Below are 22,606 nucleotides of genomic sequence, written 5' to 3'. Positions count from 1 at the left end.
TTTTTTTTGTTGTTCAGTTTTTATGTTTTTGTTCACTGTTTCAATAAATGTTCAAAGAGTTACCACTGTCTTGTCTTTTTTGATGCCACACAAATTTATTAAACACATGTATCTCTACTGAATGCCAAAATATTAGCCAAAAACCAATCAGCAGCCTGCTGAATCCAAATCCATAAAAATTGATATTAAATGTTAATTATCATCTATAAACACTGAGTCCATGGACCTATTATTTTAAGTTGCTCCGATCGTCTCCTGACAGAAGTGCCCCCCACACCCAGGTCAAAGGGGACAAGCACCTATGCATGCTTTTGTGTGTTTCACATATGGGGTCATATCTCGGGAATGCCATGGGGGAAAATTCTGAAACTCAGGAAGGAGTGAGGACTCGAGGACCTCTACCGAACGCACCCTCCCCCGAGGCCCTGGGTCCCGGGAGCTACGGCCGGGATGAGATTGGGCCATTGTCGGCCTTGTATCTCAGGAATGCAGCGGCCCCCAGGGCCGAGGGTGGGCTCGTTGGAAAGACTTGCGCTCCTGTCTACGTTTCGATGCCCTCTGTCATAATCCAGAGTTTGGAGAAGATTGGAGAAACTCAAAAATTTCCCTCCAAAAACACCAAAGGGTCGGAAAATAAAGTTGCTCCGATTGTCTCCTATCTCTGGATTCCTATAGAGGGCGCTGAGGCGTAGACATGAGCATGAGAATGGTGGCCCTAGACCCTTCCAGAGCCCAACGGGAGCCCAAAACACAAAGACGTCCGAATGCCCTATGAAGCAGTGGTTGACAAATAGGTGGTTCGTGGAGATGTCATTTATATGCAAATTAAGCACTCAAATGAGTTGAAAGTTACATGAATGTGTTCGTCTGAGTGTGTCGAGTACAGTAGAGGTGTTTAAAGTAAAAAAAAAGTTAATTATCATCAATAAACCCTAAGTCCACGAACCACTTAATTAGCGGCCACTACTTCATGGAGAAGTGGGACGTTCGTTCCAGCTCCCGTTCGTACCGTAATTCCCCGATTGACTTGAAATTTTGCACAGTGGCTCGTGGGCCCCCCCCCCAAACAACATATCCAAAGGGCGTGGCCCTAGGGCGTAGGGAAAAGAATTGGAACGTCACATAGCTCCGGGATTCTGGGCCCCGAGTCGGGGGCCCACTGAGCCTCCGGATCTCAGATCTCAAGATCCAACAACCTTCCGTGTCCAAACGGAGGCGGTCCGTAAAATTAGTGGGTAATCGGACAAATAGTGGTTCCGTGGGAGGGGGCGTGGCCCGGGGGAGGTCAGCGGGGGCCCGGGGGTCATTTGCCCACTTTAGTGGGTAATCGGACAAATAGTGGTTCCGTGGGAGGGGGCGTGGCCCGGGGGAGGTCAGCGGGGGCCCGGGGGTCATTTGCCCACTTTAGTGGGTAATCGGACAAATAGTGGTTCCGTGGGAGGGGGCGTGGCCGGGGGCAGGTCAGGAATTAGGAAAGCGTCCACTCGCAGGCTAAACGAATGGCTCGGGATCCCATTGAACTAATGGGGACGTGGATGCGGTGGTGGCGACACACTGTGGATGAAGGCGGCACTGCATCTGCGGGTCTCGAACTTGGGGGGGCCTCCGTCCGGCCCCCGGTGGGGACAGGTCCCCCAAAACCCGACCAGGGTCATCGAGCGGCCGGGGAGGGTCGGCGGGCGGCGTTAGCCGCACCCACAAAAATTTCGGGTGGGCGGGGCGCACCGTCCGAGAACCCTCTACCACGAACCCACTTTGGAATGGACCGTTTGGACGCCTTACGAGTTTCTGCACTACCTAGAGAACAGCCAGCACTAGTGTCAGTCATTAACATATGAAAGGTCTTCTTCACACCTAACAGTCTTCAGTCCTAGCACACCCAGCAGTGTTTCAGCTGTATATGTCCGTGAAATTTCACGGATTCCTGTATACGTCCGCATATGTGAGGTTTCCGGGTTTTTCTGGAAATATACTGTTCCGTGTTACTCTGATCCGCTTTTTCCCACATACATCCGGTAAACATCAAATTACACAGGAGTATACCATGCCCGGATATTGCCGGATTTCAGTGTTTTCATGCAGTGTAACCTTCTGTGGTCTCATTTGGCTTCGGATCAAAAAATCTGACAGAAAATATATCATGTTACAATATTCTGCATATTGATAAGAGCTATGTCTAATAGCATTGCATTATAAATATAATCTATTATGAATACACCTAACATGGTATAAAGAACACAGACAAACCATACATCGTCGCAATTGTGTGTTTATTGTCTTCAAATGTCTCTATTTGCATCTTAAGCGATCTCAGGAAGCTTTTATTATGGACTTCTGTTATGGCACATGGTATCTTCTTCGTCTGTCTGTACCATATATGGACTACATGTGCAAAGAGCGCCCTCCGGCTGCCAGTATGAATTGAAAACAACACATAAGAGTCTCCATCGCTCATGATTAGGCTACATCTGCGCATTTTGAGGAAGTATTGAATAAAAAAATACTCCTGTTTAGAAATTTGACACAGACATATGAGAATCTATCAATATTTCTCCTCACACTTTTGAACTAAAAGCCCTGAGGGATGTTGATTTGTCGCGAGTCTTCGTGACGAACATAGAGGAGTTTTTTTTATGAATGAGAGCACCTGACGCTTATATTACAATCAAACGTTACCGACGCGGTTTTCATATTCAGAACTCCAGACACATTAACAAATTACTGTCACTATAAGACTTTGAGAATAAAACAGAGGTAAAAAATGGAAGCTTGAGTCTTAGATCTTTTAAAAGATGTATAGTTTGCCAAGGTAATTACTTACATCTGACAGTCATTTGAGCTAATTTAAACAAATAAAGCTTAAGGACAGCTGGAAAAGTGCATGATATTCTAGTCTCTCCATGGAAGCATTGCATGTTTAATTCTAGGAACACTTTAATAAGGTTGTGTAGCCATTAACACTATCCTACACAATAGTTAGCATTAACTAACAATACTTTTAAAACCTTTTTACATTCTGGCTTATGTCAATTTCTACAAATGCCACTTTATATAGGAAGTACATGTAGTGGGTTCATTGTAAAAATCCCATGCGTTTAATTGTCCAATAGGCGCAATAACACCCGGAGGGACCGTAGGGTGGATTCGGATCTCTTATGCTAGTTATTTAATTCGCCATCGGACCTTTTGTACTAACCCCACCTCCCGCTGACCGCAGCTCGATTCCCCTGGGATAACGGCCGTTTGGATGCATATAGGGGGCGACCAAGAGCTAACGGGTGCCCCCCCCCCAGTCCACAAAACACTTAAATGCCCGTTTCCCATCGTTACACTGGTCAAAGGGGGTAGGGGGCAGAGTCGGTCCCAAAAACCTGCTATTTGCCCGATTCAACAATAGGGAATTGGCCTCTCATTGACTGCTTCCCGTCAGCCCGCTATTAGTCCGTTCGGCTATCGGTCTTGTGGAGGGATCAGTGTGGGTGTGGCCAGCGTCCCACCAACATAACATTTGCCCGATTACCTACTATTTTGACATTTCCGCGTATTTCCATTGGTCTAACCCTCAGGTGGGCGGGATGGCCACGCCCGCCATCCCATGGAACCATTATTTGTCCAATTACCCACTAAATTTTCAATTCGCCCCCGTTCGGAAGCGGAACGCCAGGGCACCTCGATATCTGAGATCCTGAGGCCCAGGGAGCCACCGACCAGGCCCCCCGAAGCGTCTGGCTCTGCGACGTCGGAATTTTTTTCCCTAGACCCTAGGGCCGTGCCCTTTAGGTGTGTCGCTCGGAGGGCCCCCGTGAGCCACCGTGCAAAATTTGGAGCCCACGGGACCTTCATAGCAGGTTCCACCTCGGCTATTATTTGAATGGGTTTGCCGTAGCGGGTTCGCGGGCCGATCGGCTAGGGGGTGCAGTTTTTCTTCTCGCCCCGACCCCCCAGGTCAGACGGAAAAGTTTGTTGGCCCTTCAGCCTCTTTCAGGGTTCCAAGGGTCAAAAAAGGGGCCGCGGTCCTACAGGGCGGTGCGGCATAAATCAGGTGTAGGACGGCCCCCGTACGGGCACGGAAGGCCGTGGCATCTCGAGATTTAACGTCAAGACTCTCTGGGGGCCCCTGACGCACAGCCCCGAAGCGTGAAACGCCAGGACCTTCCGGACCGTCCACCTTAACCCTAACCCTATCCCTCGAAACCGGTACTCGCATAATTTTGAAGTGGGACGGCCCCCGTTCGGAAACGGAAGGTCGCGGCATCTCGAGATTTGACGTCAAGACTCCCTGGGGGCCCCCGACTCACGGCCCCGAAGCGTGAAACGCCAGAACCTTCTGAGAAAAAGTTGATCTAAAAAAACAAAAAACACTCAGAATCCTCTGTGGGTGCAAGAGCGACAGAGGATAGTGTGAGAAATTGGAGTTAAAGGCTCAAAAATTTTCCCCTGGGCCCTACAGCCAGGCGGGGTCAGTATGTCGCTAGGGGGGCTCCCAGGAGCCATTGTGTGAAATTTGGGGCCCGCGGGACCTTTGTAGCAGGATCCACCTCGACTATTATTTGAATGGGTTTGCCGTAGCGGACTCGTGGACGCCGCTTGGAAAGGGCCGATCGGCTAGGGGGCACCGTTTTTCATCTCGCCGCGGCCCCCGAGTCGGACGGAAAAGTTTGGTGGGCCTTCAGCCTCTTTCAGGGGTCAAGAGGTCAAAAAAGGGAACGAGCACATGTTTTTGGTGTTTTCTGTGAATATTTTTGCTGATTATTTTAAAGGCGCTTCCCAAAACCAGAGGAATTCGGCTCTTTGACACGTGGTACCCGAGCGCCCCACGTACTAGCATTCGACGGCACTAGCGATTCGGGGCCTTTTGGTACAAACGTACCGCTTCCCATTTACATAGGGGTGGTCAAATAACGGTCCACCGGACACTATGCCAATGAAGGATTTTTTGGACATTTTTGAAATGGAAACTATCGGAATGCGTCCGGCTTAGTGTGCCGAGTACGGACGAGGTGTTTTTATTGGTAAAAGTGTACACAAGATGCACAAAAAGAAATACAAGGCCCCTACTCGTGCTTTTGTGTGTTTCACATATGGGCTCATATCTCGGGAATGCCGTGGGGAAAAATTCTGATTCTTACTCGGGTGGAAGAGAGGTCTTGAGGGCCTCTAACGAACGCGCCATGTCCCGAGGCCCTGGGCCCCGTGATTCAAGAGTAACGGGCGGTTAAAGTTTTGGATTTTTGGCCATATATCTCGGGAACACAGGGGCCCCTTGGCTCGTGTGAGGTCTCGTTGGAAAGGTCATGCCCTCCCCCGTTGAATGAGCCCACCCCCGAGTTCCTTGGTCTCTTGGTTCGGGAGCTAGAGCCCTCGGAAGTTTGTAGCGGGAGCCCCCTAATCACTTGAAAGTTGGATGAATGTGTTCGGTTGGGTGTGCTTAGTACTGTAGAGGTGTTTTCATCTATAGAAAATTGATATTAAATGTGAAATATCATCCATAAACACTGCCATCCACTTGGAACCACGTTTCGTCCAATTTCCCCATCCACTTGTAACCGCGGTTCGTTCCAATTTCCCCATCCACGTGGAACCACGTTTCGTTACAATTTCCCTATCCACTTGTAACCGCGTTTCGTTCAAATTCCCCCATCCACTTGTAACCGCATTTCGTTCCAATTTCCACGGGTACCATGTGTAACGGGGAATCATGGTTTGATTCCTGAGAGGGAGCCTGAGAAACGGCTACCACATCCAAGGAAGGCAGCAGGCGCGCAAATTACCCATTTCCAACACGGAGAGGTAGTGACGAAAAATAACAAAACAGGTCTCTTTTGAGGCCCTGTAATTGGAATGAGCGTATCCTAAACCCATGGGCGAGGACCCATTGGAGGGCAAGTCTGGTGCAAGCAGCTGCGGTAATTCCAGCTCCAATAGCGTATACTAAAGTTGCTGCAGTTAAAAAGCTCGTAGTAGGATCTCGGGAGTGGGCTGGCGGTCCGCCGCGAGGCGAGCCACAGCCTGTCCCGGACCCTGCCTCCCGGCACCCCCTGGATGCCCTTAACTGGGTGTCCGGTCAAGGGGCCCGGAGCGTTTACTTTGAAAAAATTAGAGTGTTCAAAGCAGGCCGCCCGTCGCCGCTGAATAATGCAGCAAGGAATAATGGAATAGGACTCCGGTTCTATTTTGTGGGTTTCTGGAACCCGGGGCCATGAATGAGAGGGACGGCCGGGGGCATTCGTATTGCGCTGCTAGAGGTGAAATTCTTGGACCGGCGCAAGACGGAAGAAAGCGAAAGCATTTGCCAAGATTGTTTTCATTAATCAAGAACGAAAGTTGAAAGTTCGAAGACGATCAGATACCATCGTAATTCTGACCATAAACGATGCCGTCGCGCGATCCGGCGGCGTTATTCCCATGACCCGCCGGGCATCGTGCGCCGGATTAAGGGAATAAGTAAGCATTAACATGGAGCAAGACGGTTATAATGACATAATAACACAATCCGTCACATGGGAGAAAGGTACTATGCCGTAGAGGTAATACTCATTGACCAGGGCAGGGCCTGTCGAACCGTAAGACGGATAGGCCGCTTCGGTCGCCTTCCGGCCAAGCGGGGGAGAGCCTGTTTCCTGAAACTAAAGGAGTTGATGCTAAATTTAACATCACACTCATGGTCATTCAAGGCGGACGGGGGCATCCGTATTACACCGCTAGAGTGGAAGCTCAGCGACCGGTGTAAGACGTTCAATAGCTATAGCATTTGCCAAGAATGTTTTCTATGACCATGTCGCATGGGGTTTCCTTGCGCCCCTTGTCGAATAAGAGTGGTGAGTGGTAAGTGGGGGCGTGCCAGAGATAGGCTGCTGCTCAGTGATCTCTGGATCACCACAATGGGCAAACTGTCCTCCTCATTGTGCACTCCGGGCCCAGTTGGGGGCCGCGAGACTGTAAAGAAATTGACGGTAGAACAGTCACCGACCGAGCAACGGATCTATGGTAACGAATTGGATTGTTTCTGACCATGAGCTTGGATTTCCCCTAACTGATTTGGTGACACGAGGATAGCTGTGGAGTAGCATAAAACTCCAACAAATCCAAACATGCAAAGCAAAGAATCGAAAATTCATACCGGCGGTCACGTCGCCCGGGATATAAATGGTGACACGGAGAGGCTTGGGGGGCAGGCCTCTTCGTTGCTCCCCGATGCTCCCCCTGCCGCTCCCCTGACGAGGGACGGTGGTGAAGGTTGTCAGGCAACGGACTATGGACACGAATTAAGACTACGCGATTGCTCTGTGTTGTTGACGCGTCTGAGGGAAAGGGCCACAGACGAGGTTGAGTTCCCGAGTGAAGCCCCAGGGCCCTTTGGCGCAACAAACTCTGCTGGAGAAACCACGAGCTCGGGTCAACACGATGCTCCCCAAGGGGATGGTCCCACCATGGCCATCCCTATTCCCTATTAGCTGGCGATCCATCGTGTGGTCTGGGCCCCAGACCCAATGAAGAAAGGAATGTTCCGACGTTACGTGTAACAGATCCCTCAGTTCCTCGGGATTCGCCTATCTTGCCATTATCGTATCGTTACGAGAGGCAGCCAGACAAATGGTGAGGGGGGCAGAGGATGAGGGGAGGATCATATCCAAGTACTCTCCGTTTGGCTGGTAGGCGATGACCAAGTCCCTGCCTTGGTCGAAAGCCTATCAGAATGAATCCTTCAAGAGTTGTGTAATAACACCCCGTGACATATAAGTCCTAGACCTGGCCCTCCTCCGGGAGAGGCCGGGTCACGCAGACGGGCCTCTGGGAAAGCAAGGCGGCTTGCCTACCACACCTCTCAGCGGTTATTCAGGAGGGATCAAGCAAGTCTCGCCGCCGAGCTCCTCGATGGCACTTGACAGGACTTATAACAACCGAGGAGGTAAAGACCTGTTTAAGCCAAACATCGAACGCATCCGCACCCCGCCCTGACGGGATCGAGAAGCAGAAGATTCTCGAATGGGACCCAGAGTGCGAGAAAATCAAACACATGTTCAACGAGTGGTGGATCACTGGAGTCATCCCAAAATGCTTTAAGCAATGCCACACGGTGCTACTTCCCAAGACCTCCGACCAAGGTGCGTTACAGGAGATCAGTAGCTGGAGACCGATCACCATTAGTTCAATAGTCTTAAGGCTCTTCTCTAGGATCATTACGAGGAGGGCGGTTCAGGCTTGCACTCTTCATCCAAGACAAAGGGGGTTTCGGACATTTGACACGGTTTCCCATGAACACTTCCTGACTGTTCTTCGGGAGATTAAGGTGGACCCACACGTGGTAGAGCTCATCCGTAACTCATACCAGAACTGTGTGACCCGCGTTGAGATCAGGGGCCTGTCAAGCCCGGATATCAACATGCAGGTCGGTGTCAAGCAGGGAGATCCCATGTCTCCATTGCTTTTCAACCTGGCCATGGATCCCCTCATCCATGGCCTTGAGAGGCTTGGTAAGGGCGTGAGTGTATCTGGCGTCAGGCTTACAAGCCTGGCATATGCCGATGATCTGGTCTTGGTAAGCCACTCATGGCAAGGGATGGCCCATAACTTGGGTATCCTCAAGTCGTTCTGCAGGAGAACAGGGCTGAGGGTTAACACGAGCATTCGCTACAGGACAGCTGGTGGAAGATAAGTTCAGGGGACTTGCGCTGGCGGGACTGAGGAGAACCTGCCTCGACTGGGGGACCTCAGCCAGGGCGCAGAGAGAGGAGACGCCAGCTCGTTGATGCCTGGATGTCCGGTCCCGTATGACTGGAGGCGGGAGGAATTTCTGCAAGGTCAGTAATTGTTGATTGTCAAGGCCGAAAGGTTTTAGACAACGGCATTACATAGCGGCTTTGCAGCTGAGGGCCAATGTGTACCCCACACGGGAGTTTCGGCTCATGGGCAGAAGCAAGGTGGATGCTTCTTGCAGACATTGCTCGCACAGATTAGAGACCTGCTCACACATCCTCGGGCAATGCCCGGCCACCCACAGGTCAAGGCTTGCCCGGCACAATAAGATGTGCAAACTCCTCGCCACTGAGGCTGAGGGTCTTGGGTGGGAAGCCCGCCAGGAGTGGCCCTTCAGGACCCCCTCGGGGGAAATGAGGCGTCTCGACCTGGTGCTCATCCGGGACTCTTTGGTTTTGGTGATCGACGTAACGGTCAGGTTTGAGTACGCTCCAGACTCTTTGACGAGAGCTGCGGCTGAAAAAACACGTTACTACAGTCCCTACAAGAGTACCCTCACCAACTTACTCCAAGCCAGGGAGGTCCGGATCTTCGGGTTCCCCTTGGGAGCTTGGAGTCTGTGGCACCCTGGCAACGAGGTGCTGGCCGCCATGGGGGTCACGGGTGCTCGGTTGAAGAGCTTCGCGGAACTACTGAGTAGGAGAGTCATCTTATACTCTTTAGACATCCTGCGGGACTTCAGCCGGCCCCAGCCACTCGGGCGTGCCCGACGCCGCGGGCGATTACGAAGGTCCCGTTGGAGAGTACGATGAACAGAAGGCATCATGTGTAGTCGCACCCCGGTGAGCCATGTATTGGAGGGCAATGGCCTCCAGGTCCTGACAGGGGGAAGAAGCCCCCACCGACTACGGGTGATCCATGCCTTGTGGCCGACTTCAGTCTCTGGAGACAGTGAGTTGGTGATAAGTGGGCTACACTGCATGAAAACACTGAAATCCGGCACTATCCGGGCATGGTATACTCCTGTGTAATTTGATGTTTACCGGATGTATGTGGGAAAAAGCGGATCAGAGTAACACGGAACAGTATATTTCCAGAAAAACCCGGAAACCTTACGTATGCGGACGTATACAGGAATCCGTGAAATTTCACGGACATATACAGCTGAAACACTGCTGGGTGTGCTTGGACTGAAGACTGTTAGGTGTGAAGAAGACCTTTCATATGTTAATGACTGACACTTGTGCTGGCTGTTCTCAGAAGGAGGGGGGCAGGGGAGGACTTGAGGATTGAGAATTATCTCTGGTCTACTGTAGGCTACAGCAAACAAGCTTTTTACACAGAAAAAATAATTCTTAAGGCCCTGAAACACTAAATTGAACTAGCAATGACTAAAGCCGACTGTGGGGTTGGTTCACGTTGCCTGGGTCTGGGCCAAACCATCAGAATGGTGTGTCAGGGCCTTAAAACCACTGCATGAAAAGAGTCTCTAAATCAAATATTTTTTATAAAAACAGTACAAAATAAAAACCCTGTCTGAACATATACGTTCACAAAAAAATCTGAATATGTAATGAAATAAACAAAGAAATGTAATGGAATTAACAAAGGATAATTAACCAAACATTTTAGACTATCCCCAAACAATTTTTGCAAAGTTTTACAAATTGTAGGCAATAATAGAATTAAATAAAAAGGAGATGAAATGTGGAAAATGAAAAAGTTTGTTTTAAAAACACCAAAAACTGATATGCTCAAAATAAAAATATGGAATAAAAAAGAGCAGGGATTCACTTGCTCAAGAAACACAGAAACACAAGCAGATCTTTCAGCTCTGCAACTATTAACAAAAAGTGTCACTCCAAGATTCTTAACTTTAACACGCTGCAAAAGAGGGGCGTTTTGAGGTTTGAAATCCACCACTCACAATAGATGTAGGTGCAACCAATAAGGTTACCAATAAAAATAAGGCAACCAATAAAAATAATCCTAATTTTACAGAAAAAAACGTTAGTTTTTTACAGTATTTTCTTGTAATTTTGAATTATGTTTAAAACAATGTAAAATTACAAACAATATCTAAATAAACAACTTGACTGTTATTTTAAGGATTATATCATTAATGACAAATTACAGTAATTCTCATTTTTTTATACAGGAACATCACTGTATTATTTTTCTGTTTTCATAAATAACAAATTCATGCAAAATTACAAACAATATCTGTAAATTAACAACTGTAATACAATATTTAGCTCATTATATTAAAGGTTTATGTTTATGTCCATACTAACAATTTAACATTATTCTTTGTCATATTAAAGTAAATCTTATTAGTTTTATATTTACACTGTAAGAATAAAAACCTAAAAAAAAACCGCAGCTACAGCTGCAAAACAAAAACCGTAAAATAAGTCAAATATCTTAAGTCAAATAAAGTTAAAAAACTTCACAGAAATTTACATTAAACGTTTTAGAGAAAACACTATTAGTTTACAGATTTTTCCTTATTTAAATTAAGATATTTTACTTTCATTTTCTGTTTTACAGTGAAGGTGTATTTTTACATTCAAACTGGTTTTACATTCAATTCTGGATACAAATATAACAAAATATATAGCAAACTAAATATCAAACAATAATTGTTTTTAAAGAGTACAAATCTGCACTGCAAATCTGCACAGGTTGAAACTTCCAGGCCTCTGCCCACACCACAAAACACCATTTGACCAATTCATTAAATATAACAGCAAATAAAAATAAATATACACATTTTCTAACTGTTGTTTTAAACAAGTTTTTTTCTATATTTGCAAGGCTACTTAATGTCTTTCCGTGTTCTTTTGAGCGTGATTGGTCAATCTGAACGTCATCCAGAAATCTGACCAATGACAGTGCGCGCCTTCAGTTTGAATTATACACCCGTTGCCGTTGGAGTTGCTCGTGGCTCGCGGGGACGCGACGCGATCGCGCGGCTTCTAATCTTCAACAGGACGGCTTCTTCTGTCCATTAATGGCATTGCATGGATCATTTTAAACCTGTTAAAATCTTATTTTGGACGAATTTTGATTGTGGGATGTCGACTGAGAACGAAAAAACATGAATACGAACAGACTAAGTTTCCAATGGCGGACAGCAGACGGCAGAAGGTAACGTAAACCCCTTTATATGTTTTCTACTGCTTATCAAGATAACGTTAGTGCATTAAAGTCATATGCTAATCGTGATTAACTTACATATTCTGTTTCTGTGTTTTGTTGTAATATTGTTAAGATAGGGCTGGGTGTTATGGCGATCTGATGATACTGACTATTGTTAGTGATTTTGCTGTAAACGTTAACATTACCTTTTTATATTGCGGAATGGGAATATAGTGTATATAACGCAGCACTGACTGTACTAAAACTTTTTGACATTTTGACAAGGAAACATGCATGAATGTAGAATAATGAACGGGACATGCATGTGTTAAAATAAGCCTCTCTCAGACAGCAGGCGATCCCGAAATCAATTATCTTTCTGTAAAATGCACACAATTATCTCAGAAACCTTGTCATGTGAGGTATTCACTTGATTTAAACAGTCAGTTATGTCTTAAGTACGTTAAACAGTTCAAGTTAACGTGGGGAAACCCGGATGCGTGTCATTCTGTGCACCCGTTCTTAAAGGGGCTGCAGCTTTGTCATCATTTTAATAAAACAAAAGAATAGAGAAGACCTTCTACTTCTTTAAGAATCATGTGATATTAATTAATTGAATATCATACAGTGAAGACTTTTAAAGCAGTATTATTCTGTAGCATTTTAATAAAATATCCATCAAAATAAATATATTGTGATATCGTTATTGTAAAATATAATTTCTCATGTATGTATAATTATATGGTCATAATGCCCATCCCTACTGTCAGCTAGTTTTAAGATCAAGCTTGTCATAAAATGTAACAGAGCTTTGGAATGAATAATCTGAGATCATGTAACTTACACTTGTTCTGCAGAGAGGACAGGAAAACACCATACTTGGACTGAAGAATTATAGGCAAACCAGGATTTTGGATCTACTGTAAAGTTTTTGTATGGGCCTGGTGAGTATGTTTTGCAAATCCATGTCCGTAAGTTGATAATTAATATTAATGTTTTATCAAACAAATTAATATTCATTTGTGTGTGTGCATGTTTCTTCCCCCCTCATGATCCAGAAGTTTTGGATCCATGATCCTGAAGAACTTTTACAGATGTTGACCCTGAATGTGTAAAAGGTAATCTTAAAAATGTTGTCATTATTTTAATGTTCTCTGTTTTTTTCTGTAATGTAGACGTATGCATTTTCTGTGAAGTTGCTTTGAAACAATATCAGGGTTTTTCCTACATTGAACATTTTTTGCCGGCCGCCAAAACAAATTTTTGCCCCGCCAAAGCCTTATTTGATCAGTTATTGTGATTTATGATTGATGTAGTAGATGACTGCTGCACTTGAGTTAACTGAGTGACAGAGAGAACGACCAGTGAGCTCATCCCTCGCTCGCACTCTCTCTGTCTTCAAAATAAGCATTCTTAGCTTTCTAATGTTTCACATTTTCCGTTAATCAAAATCAAAAGGTCGGAAGACCGAATCCATGTTGCACGTGGCGCTATCAGACGTCTTCCTTTAATTACCGCTGGGTGTGAAATGCGCTCAAAAAACATTGACTGATTCTCTGACCAGCTGACATAAAGCATACTTTAAATAAACAGGAAACAAATCCTATCCGGTTATGAAGTGTTTTCTGTGTCTTGACAAATCTTTCGCGATTTTCTAAAGACGGGATTCACACACAACGTGTCTGCTAATGTCCGATTCGCCACCTAATGACTCCTTTGAACCGAATCATTTTAACGACTGGTTAGAACTGATCTTTCCAACGCTGAACTCACGAATTAGTTTAATCATTTACTCAGAACAACACCTGAAATGAGAACACAAGTGTGCTTACCCACTTTAGCAAGAGTGGATAGTAAGAATTATTTTTAATTATCAACAGTCTTTCAGCTTATTTATGTGGACAATGTGTAGTAAAATAAATAGCCTAAAATCATTTAGTTTAGACTGGAGTGAGGTGAACCCAGAACAAATTTGTTGTTAGCTAGCTGATTGTATATGGCAGAAAATTAGGCTATTTGTTCATTTTTTTTAATACTATTTTTTTAATATTGATATGATTACCAAAACAATTATCAGTAAATAGTGTAAAAATGAGGAACAAAAACAAACATCAAGGTATCAAAATAAGATAAGCAAAAGTTACAAACTTTCTTTGAATTTATTTCAAATTTATTGTCAGTATTGCGCTTGCAGATCATGTGGGTAGGGTATTTTTTTTTTACCGTGCGTATGTGTGTGTATGGATGACCCTGTCTGTCAGCCACCACCGAAGACCATTTTTGACCGAGGAAAAACCCTGAATATGTATTGTGAAAAGCGCTATACAAATACATTTTAATTGAATTGTTTTACTTACTTTTATTGGCATTAACTATATATTATTAATGTATTATTTGGCAGGTCTCAAGATGTATTTTATTTTGTGAGACTTTGCTGAGGAAGTATTCTTTGGCTCAGTCTGAAAAGGCCCAGAAAAGAAACACTATGAAGAACATCACACAGAACCGTCAGAGAAAGAGACGGGTTAGTTAAGAAACCGGTTAAGCTTTTTCCCTCCAGAATGTTATTATACTCCTCTCTGAGTTTTAGTGGTTCATTTACTGTCATGTTTTGCAGTTGCTGGAGACCAGGTCCAGGGTTGCACAAACCAACACAGAACCTGTGGAAGACCGCAACTATAGATGAAGATGAAGATGATGCTGTTGTTGATGGAAGGCCAGTGTGGATGGTTAGGCTAGCTACTACAAACCAGACTAGACTGACCCACACTACATGTCACATCACCAGCCCATCATGCCAGTTTGAAAAAATGTTCAAAACTCAAACAACATTGTGTTAGAGTTGGTCACAATTATTTTATAATTATAATTTTAATATTCAATTGTTCCATTTTATATTTTCTTTATTCCTATGTTTATATACTTATACTTTTATTGGTTCCCATATATAGAACATTTACATATATTTTATATACACTTTTTAATTTATAGATTTCTTTGTCTCGTTTTATATTGTATACTTTGTATGTTTGTTCCTTTTTAGATGTCCATGTTGCTTTTGATCTCCACGTCTTGTATTGTTGTTCCTCTTACGTCGCCTTCCTTTAGAAACATTTTGTTCACTTATCTTTTCCCCCATTCATTTTAATGTATGTTTATAATGCTCTTTGTTCTTTTTATTTGGTTATATTGTTTACTTGGAATATTTATATGTATTTTAATATATTTTATATACACTTTTTTTGTCTTATAAATGTATTGTTCTCATTTTATATTGTTTAATTTGTATATTTATTCTTTTCCTTTTTATGTTCACTGTGTATTTTATTCCTTTACATCTCTGTCTTTTAAATGCATTTTGTTCATTTTTTTCCCCTTTTTGTTTCTTTACCAATTCATTTTAACGTATATTTATGTTCTTTGGACTGTTTATATTTTTACATTTGTTCCTTTACATTTTCATCCCTTTTAAATACATTTAGTTAACTTGTTTTTGTTTCACCATTGTTTTAATGTTCTTTTATAATGCTGTTAAGAATGTTTTTTTTTTTTTATACCTTTTTAATAAATATTTCAGACTTTCTCAAATTGTTTTGTGTGTGTTTTTCTTTTGGGAGGGAGAGGGGATTATTTTTATATATATATATATATATATATATATATATATTATATTAATGAGCAAAATCTGCATAGCTGGCCTATAACCAATCAAGTCCCTATGCTACAAAACCTAGCCCACCCTTAGCCTTAGAAGTAACCAATAAAGTCACTTGACTGGGTTTTCAATGCGTCCTGTCATCCAATAGCAGTCTGGGTTTTGGGAGTGGTTTTAAAAAAAACAACCAATCCAGTTTGAGATGAAGGACCAATAGGGGGTGGAAGGCAAAGCTGTTTAGAGGTGTGAAAATGTCTCCTGGGAAAAACTTGATGGGATTATTTGCCATGGCAACAAATGGCTGTAGCATGGGAGTATACGGCCACAACATACATCCGATTTGGTACCATTTCGGATGAATACGGACATATACGGATCCATGGAATTTGACCTATCCGGCCAGTATACTCCTGGATTCTTCCGAATTTCAGCAGTGTATACAGGAGTATCCTGGTCCGGATACACCTTTTTTCATGCAGTGCTAGCCGGTTAGAACCCGGCGTGCGGGGTCGTCTCCTGTGTCCGCTGACCTCCACCCGTTGTAAAAATATCCCGGGCAATTCCAGCATAGCTGTCTGGGTTCCCTACGGTGAAAAGAATTGGTGGGTCTAAAATCACTCTGCAGGGTACTTAGGATGTCCTTTTTGGTGGGGCCGTAGGTTCAAACTCCTCCCCGGATGGGGCGGGGCCTTGCGCTAGTGATCCCACAACCACGCACCCATCCCGGGGGTTAGGTGGTACATTTATATCATGTTTTGGGCCAGCAAGGAAGGAAGCAGGTTAAGCGATTCCCTCGGGACCAATGCAATTCACCACGGGTGACAGCACTACGGGTGGGGTGCTGGGTGACTGCTAAGAAAGTTGGATTGATGGTCCCTGTCTCTGAAGTAGTTGTGTGAGTTGAGTGTCAGCCAGTCGGAAGGGGGTCTCGGAGTATGGGCTATTCTCGTGTCTGCCATCCATCATCTTAAGCCTGAGACAGAGCCGGCGCTCAGGAAGGTGGGCGAAACTTTTGGTTGCGGGTTCCGTCATTCTGATATATCTCGGGTGCTGAAAGACTGAGGTCTGGCGACGTGTTTGACCGGACCCGCAAGGGATGCTGGGAAACACCATGTCAGACCTGGTCCAGAGGCAGTCGTGAGGTGCTGGGCGCCTTTCCTTGTATTCCATCTGGCCAGAGCCCACTGGCCTGAAGCTGACTTCAGACCAGGTCGGTTAGGTGTTCTTCCAGGCTTACAGTATGGTTCCATATCTTTTGACCTGGTTTGTGCCTCGTCTCACCTTCTGCAAACAACAGCCTCTGGCGACAAGCGTGTAAAGTCCTATCGCGGCAGCCCCATTCCAAAAGGCGGGAGAATGTCTCGAACATGAAATAACCTATCAGTGCGTTGACAAACCACTCACAATGCCGGTATAACTGGGCCGGTGTGCGTGCGTCGCGAAAGGTGCCCCGTCCGGAGGGGGGGGGATGCCTGCGGTGCCACCAATGAGTTGCGGACCCGAAAGATGGGTAAAATGCTCATCTGCAATCAGCAGACGCAGAATCCCACCGGGATTCCATCTCCGTTTTCGGAAGCGGGAGGGGACAGGGGAGGGTATTGCCGAGGGCACGCCCCCCCCTCGCTGGTGGTGAGGAGCGATGGATGCAACCCTAGGACAAGGCTGGTTGAAGGGCTTGGCTGGAGCCGGACAAGGCAGTGGTCCCACGTCCCTGGTGATGGTCATGCGGGCTCGGACCGGAGGAAGTGGAGGAGCTGGATGGCGGTAGCAGTTACTCGATTCCACCTACAGGAGGGTTTTAAGTGGTGATAACGCTGGATCAAACGAATGATCCCTCTAATCTGTAGCATCTACGGCTCTGGAGGTACGATGCTCACAAGATCCATCATGCGTCGTCCTGTGCTGACGGGTTTGTATAATTGCCGGCGAACAGGTAAGTATTCCAAATTCTTAGCTGTATAAGTCAACATTTAGGGGGTTGACATGTCAATCTCCTATATGTGGATAGCATAGCTGATGGGCAGCTAAAAACCCAGAAAGCACCACCCCCCGGCATCGTAGATATAGGTCAGGGCCGGGTAAGGTGGTGCCGGCCGTAGCCAAATGCCTTGTCATCTAATTAGTGACGCGCATGAATGGATGAACGAGATTCCCACTGTCCCTACCTGCTATCTAGCGAAACCACAGCCAAGTATATCTTGGGAACGCCTTGGGGGCCCGCGACTGTCACGTTCAGGTCGTGGGGCAGAGGGGAGTTTTTGACATGAATTTGAACCCGATTGGGCTTCGCGTTCCCGAGTAATGAGCAAAAGTTGGCCGAGAATTGACATTCCAATGGGCGCCACCATTTTGAAACGCGCCTTATCGTTTTGGTCGGATTTCTCCACGGGGACACGGCGGATCGTCCTGAAACTGTGTAGAGCTCGACTAGACGGTTCCAACAGGACGAGTGCTGCCAGGATAGCTTTATGGGGTCCAGAGTTAGGGCCATTTTTTTGATTAATTTTAAAATATCTCAGTAATGCAGGGGCCCCTTGGCTCGTGTGGGGTCTCATTTGAAAGGTCTCGGGCCCCCCCATCGAAGTAGCACACCCCAGAGGGGAGCTAGAGCTTTTTATGTAAATGAATCACTCAAACGCCTTAAAAGTTAGATGTGCACGTTCGGTTTGGTGTGCTTAGTACAGTGGAGGTGTTTTCATCCATGAAAAATTACATTAAACGTGGAAAATTTTTTTTATCCATAAACACCATTTGATATTTGGTTCAAATTACCCATCCCTTTGAAGTTTGACCTGATGTCCAGTCCGCTGATTGGTCAGCCTTTTTCTCAATCCAATTTCCCATCCGTTCGACACGAGGTTTGACCCTGAATGCTATAAAAGCCCGTGCCCTCGCTAATCTTTGTCAAATTGACAATGAACATCCGTGACAACCGAGGCGGTGCAAGAACCAAGGTAGGAGGCAGGACAGGAGGTGCGGACCCCCTGCACAGACCCCAGGTGCCTCAGGCAGCTAGGCGACCTGAGGAGGCAGGTAGAGGAGCTCACAGAGGCCCTGGGGGAAAAAACTCGGCAAAGGCCGGTCATTCCACTCTCCTTTGTCTGGGTAAGTCCGTCTTCTCACAGGGGCTCTTTGAACCGTTTGTGGGTGTGTTTGATGACTATTTGCATTTCTCGTTCTTTTCAGGCCGAGGGATGTGTCTGCTGCCTGCCCAGCGTCTGGAACAAGAGGAACTCCTCTTGCCCTGATCCTCCAGTCCAGATTGTCGCTCCGTTTCGGCGGAAGAGGACCCATCCCAGTTGAAAAATAAATATTATAAAAAGTTCCCATTGTCATGTCTTTTTTTGGCTCCAAAACAAATGTCATTAAAAATGAATTGTAAAAAATGCATTATTAAAAAAAATATTATTAAAAAAATTACTATTTAAAAAATATATTATTAAAAAAAATTCTATTTAAAAAATATATTATTAAAAAAAGAATTGTAAAAAAACAATTATAATGATTAAAAAAAAAAAAAAATTAAGTGGGAGGGGCCATTTGGATTAGTGGACAGGTGTTCCTCGTTCATGGACAGGTGATTAATTGTCAAGGTGATTAACGAGGGCTGCTATTGGTTAGTATAGCGGCCAATTGTTTTGATGAGCTCCTTATTGACATGCGTCAGAACAGGTAAGTCCATAATCTTCATTTATTGTAAAAGTCTTATTATAAATGACATCTTTGTGAATTTTTCGACCTCTGTCAGTACAGTTTGGTTTAGTTCACCAGTACACAATGCTCATAAAGCTTTATCGCAAGATTATTATGAAGAATAAACTGTATGTAGCCTATATATATATATATCTCGGCCTAAATTTGACCATCCAGGCCCGTTATTTAAGACCATTGTCACAGAAGGTCACCCTTCCGTTGTTAAAGTTTTCATACATTTGTTTTATTGTAAATTGCATGTATGTAAGTCTTTCTGCCTTGATCGATACAGTTTATATATATATATATATATATATATATATATATATATATATATATATATATATATATATATATATATATATATATATATATATATATATATTCATGTAATAAAATAAAAATATTTTTTCAATAATCAAAAAAAAAATGTTCTTCTTCTTCTTCTTTATAGACATAAAACCAATGCCAAAACATTACGCAGCCTGTAAGTTGATCTATTCAGTGTTTGTAGTCACTTTTGCCATATCAAAGTTTTACAAATAATTTATTACACAGTATTAAATCGTTTTGCGTCATATACACTGTGTGTTCTAACAATATTTTCTTACATTTTTCACATCTTTTCATACAGCTGTTAAGTGCTCGATGTGCCCTGCAAGGGTGCATAATTTAAGCCGTCACCTCAGCACAGTTCATAGCATGGGCAACTCTCAACAGCGGACCCTGCTCATTAAGTTTGCACGCCGCAGGGTGAGGCTGTATGACCTGGACCGCCCACTCTGCGGCAAGCGGGTAAAGCACCCGGAAGTCCACCTGGAGAAGGTCCATAAGGACTTGACGGTAAGTCAGTCTTAAAACTGACAGGATTGACCAAATGAATGTATGAAACAGCTGTCTGGTTATGCAAAGAATACTGAAATGCTGTTTTTATAATGTTTAAGGAGAAGGCGAGGAAGAAGGTGGTTAAGTCAATGAAGAGGTCGGTTACCATGGGGAAGCTCCGGATTCTTTGGGATTCGGAGCCAGCAGTCCCCATGGTCCACGACTTCTCCCAGGACGAGGCCCCACCTGACGCCCCGCCCGAACAACCGTCAGGTTCCCGCCCGGCGGAAGACCAACCCTCCCAGTGCTGGAGGAGGTAGAGGTGCCGGAGCAGGGTCCAGCTGTTGATGAAGAGCTTTCCAAAATCATTGGTAGGAATCCGTTGATCGTCATCATAATCCTAATAGTGCTACAGTTACTCAATACGTGAAACTAAATCGATGCTTTGTTTGTTTTTCAGAGGAGCTTTTCCCATCGATGCAGGAGGAAGTGCAGACGATCAATTTTTCTTTTTTTGATTGGTTTTAGTTGTTTTTAATTGGTTTTAATTGGTTTTAATGTGTTTTTTAATGAGTTCATATGTAAAAGAAAAAAAAAAAGAAAAAAAAAAGAGTTCTTATAATTGTGATGTTGCGTGATTGTGTTTATTGTGTTCTTGTCTTTTTTGTCACCCTTCCGTTTTTAACGTTTTCATACATTTGTGTTATTGTAAATTGCATGTATGTAAGTCTTTCTGCCTTGATCGATACAGTTTTATTATATATATATATATATATATATATATATATATATATATATATATATATATATATAAAATAATAAAAATATTTTTTCAATAATCAAAACAAATTTTTTCTTCTTCTTCTTTATGGAAACAAGATGTCACAACATTACGGAGCCTGTAAGTTGATCTATTCAGTGTTTGTAGTTACTTTTGCCATATCAAAGTGTTGCAAATAATTTATTACACAGTATTAAATCGTTTTGCGTCATATACACTGTGTGTTCTAACAATTTTTTCTTACATTTTTCTCATCATCTTTTCATACAGCCGTTAAGTGCTCGATCTGCCCTTCGAGGGTTCTTAATTTAAGCCGCCACTTGAAAATGGTTCATAGCATGGGCAACTCTCAACAGCGGACCCTGCTCATCAATTTTGCGTGCCGCAGGGTGAGGCTGTACGACCTGGACTGCCCACTCTGCGGCAAGCGGATAAAGCACCCGGAAGTGCACCTTGAGAAGGGCCATAAGGACTTGACGGTAAGTCAGTCTTAAAACTGACAGGATTGACCAAATGAATGAATAAAACAATTGTCTGGTTATGCAAAGAATACTGAAATGCTGTTTTTATAATGTTTAAGGAGAAGGCGAGGAAGAATGTGGTTAAGTCAATGAAGAGGTCGTGACCATGGGGAAGCTCCGGATTCTTTGGGATTCGGAGCCAGCAGTCCCCATGGTCCACGACTTCTCCCAGGACGAGGCCCCGCCCGAACAACCGTCAGGTTCCCGCCCGGCGGAAGACCAACCGCTGGGTGACCAGCCCTCCCAGGTGCTGGATGAGGTAGAGGTGCCGGAGCAGGGTCCGGCTGTTGATGACGAGCTGTCAAAAATCATTGGTAGGAATCGGTTGATCGTCATCATAATCCTAATAGTGCTACAGTTATTCAATACGTGAAACTAAATCGATGCTTTGTTTGTTTTTCAGAGGAGCTTTTCCCATCCATGCAGGAGGAAGTGCAGACAATACATTTTTCTTTTTTTGATTGGTTTTAATTGTTTTTAATGTGTTTTTAATGTGTTTTTAATGTTTTTTTTTAATGTGTTCATATGTCAAAGAAAAAAAAATAAAGAAAAAAAGAGTTCTTATAATTGTGATGTTGCGTGATTGTGTTCATTGTGTTCTTGTATTTTTTGGCTGCAAAACAAATTGCATAAACACAGTGTGTTGTCACTGTGTGCTCTCAAAAGACCCGAGAAGTTGAGTCAAATGCATCCCAATGAGTGCACCGAGCATGGCACGGGTGGTTCAATCCATAAACATTGATATACAATGTGAAAAAGCATCTATAAACACTGTGGTAGGGGGCAAATTCTAGTTAAAATTAAAATTAATAATAAGAATATCTCGGTAAGGGACCCCCAGGCTCGTGGGCGGTTCCCAATTATGTAATGGCCGCCAAATAACCCCCGCGCGGCATACCAAAAAAGGCCATCCACTAGGGGGCGGGGGAAAAAATTACAACATCGTAGAGTTTCACGCTTCTGGGGGCCCCCCGAGAAACGGAATCCCGAGGCAAAAAATAGGGGGTAATTGGTCAAATAACAGGGGCGTGGCCGGGGAGCAGTCAGGGAGGTCATCTGATCATTTGACCGATATAGCGGGTAATCGGTCAAAAAACTGGTCCGCAGGACAGGGCGTGGCCTGGGAGCGGTCAGGGGGTGTCACCTGATTATTCAACCGATATAGCGGGTAATCGGTCAAATAACGGGGGCGTGGGACAGGGCATGGCCTGGGAGCGGTCAGGGGGTGTCACCTGATCATTCAACCGATATAGCGGGTAATCGGTCAAATAACTGGTCCGTGGGACAGGGCAT

At 44.5% G+C, this 22,606-nt stretch overlaps 1 long non-coding RNA gene across 1 annotated transcript; it reads left to right on the top strand.

Annotated features, from left to right (window-relative positions):
• The first annotated feature begins 11,838 nt into the window (after positions 1 to 11,838).
• On the top strand, positions 11,839 to 15,423 carry LOC307130456. Its single transcript, XR_013817031.1, has 4 exons — positions 11,839 to 12,782; positions 12,897 to 12,956; positions 14,240 to 14,362; positions 14,456 to 15,423. It is a non-coding gene; the product is annotated as an uncharacterized lncRNA (long non-coding RNA).
• The last annotated feature ends 7,183 nt before the right edge of the window (positions 15,424 to 22,606 follow it).

The sequence above is a fragment of the Gobio gobio genome (assembly GCF_949357685.1).
Source record: "Gobio gobio genome assembly, chromosome: 8".
In the NCBI taxonomy this organism is placed as follows: Eukaryota; Metazoa; Chordata; class Actinopteri; order Cypriniformes; family Gobionidae; genus Gobio; species Gobio gobio.
Note: the sequence above shows the minus strand (reverse complement) of the source record. Positions and strands in the feature narration are given on the sequence as shown.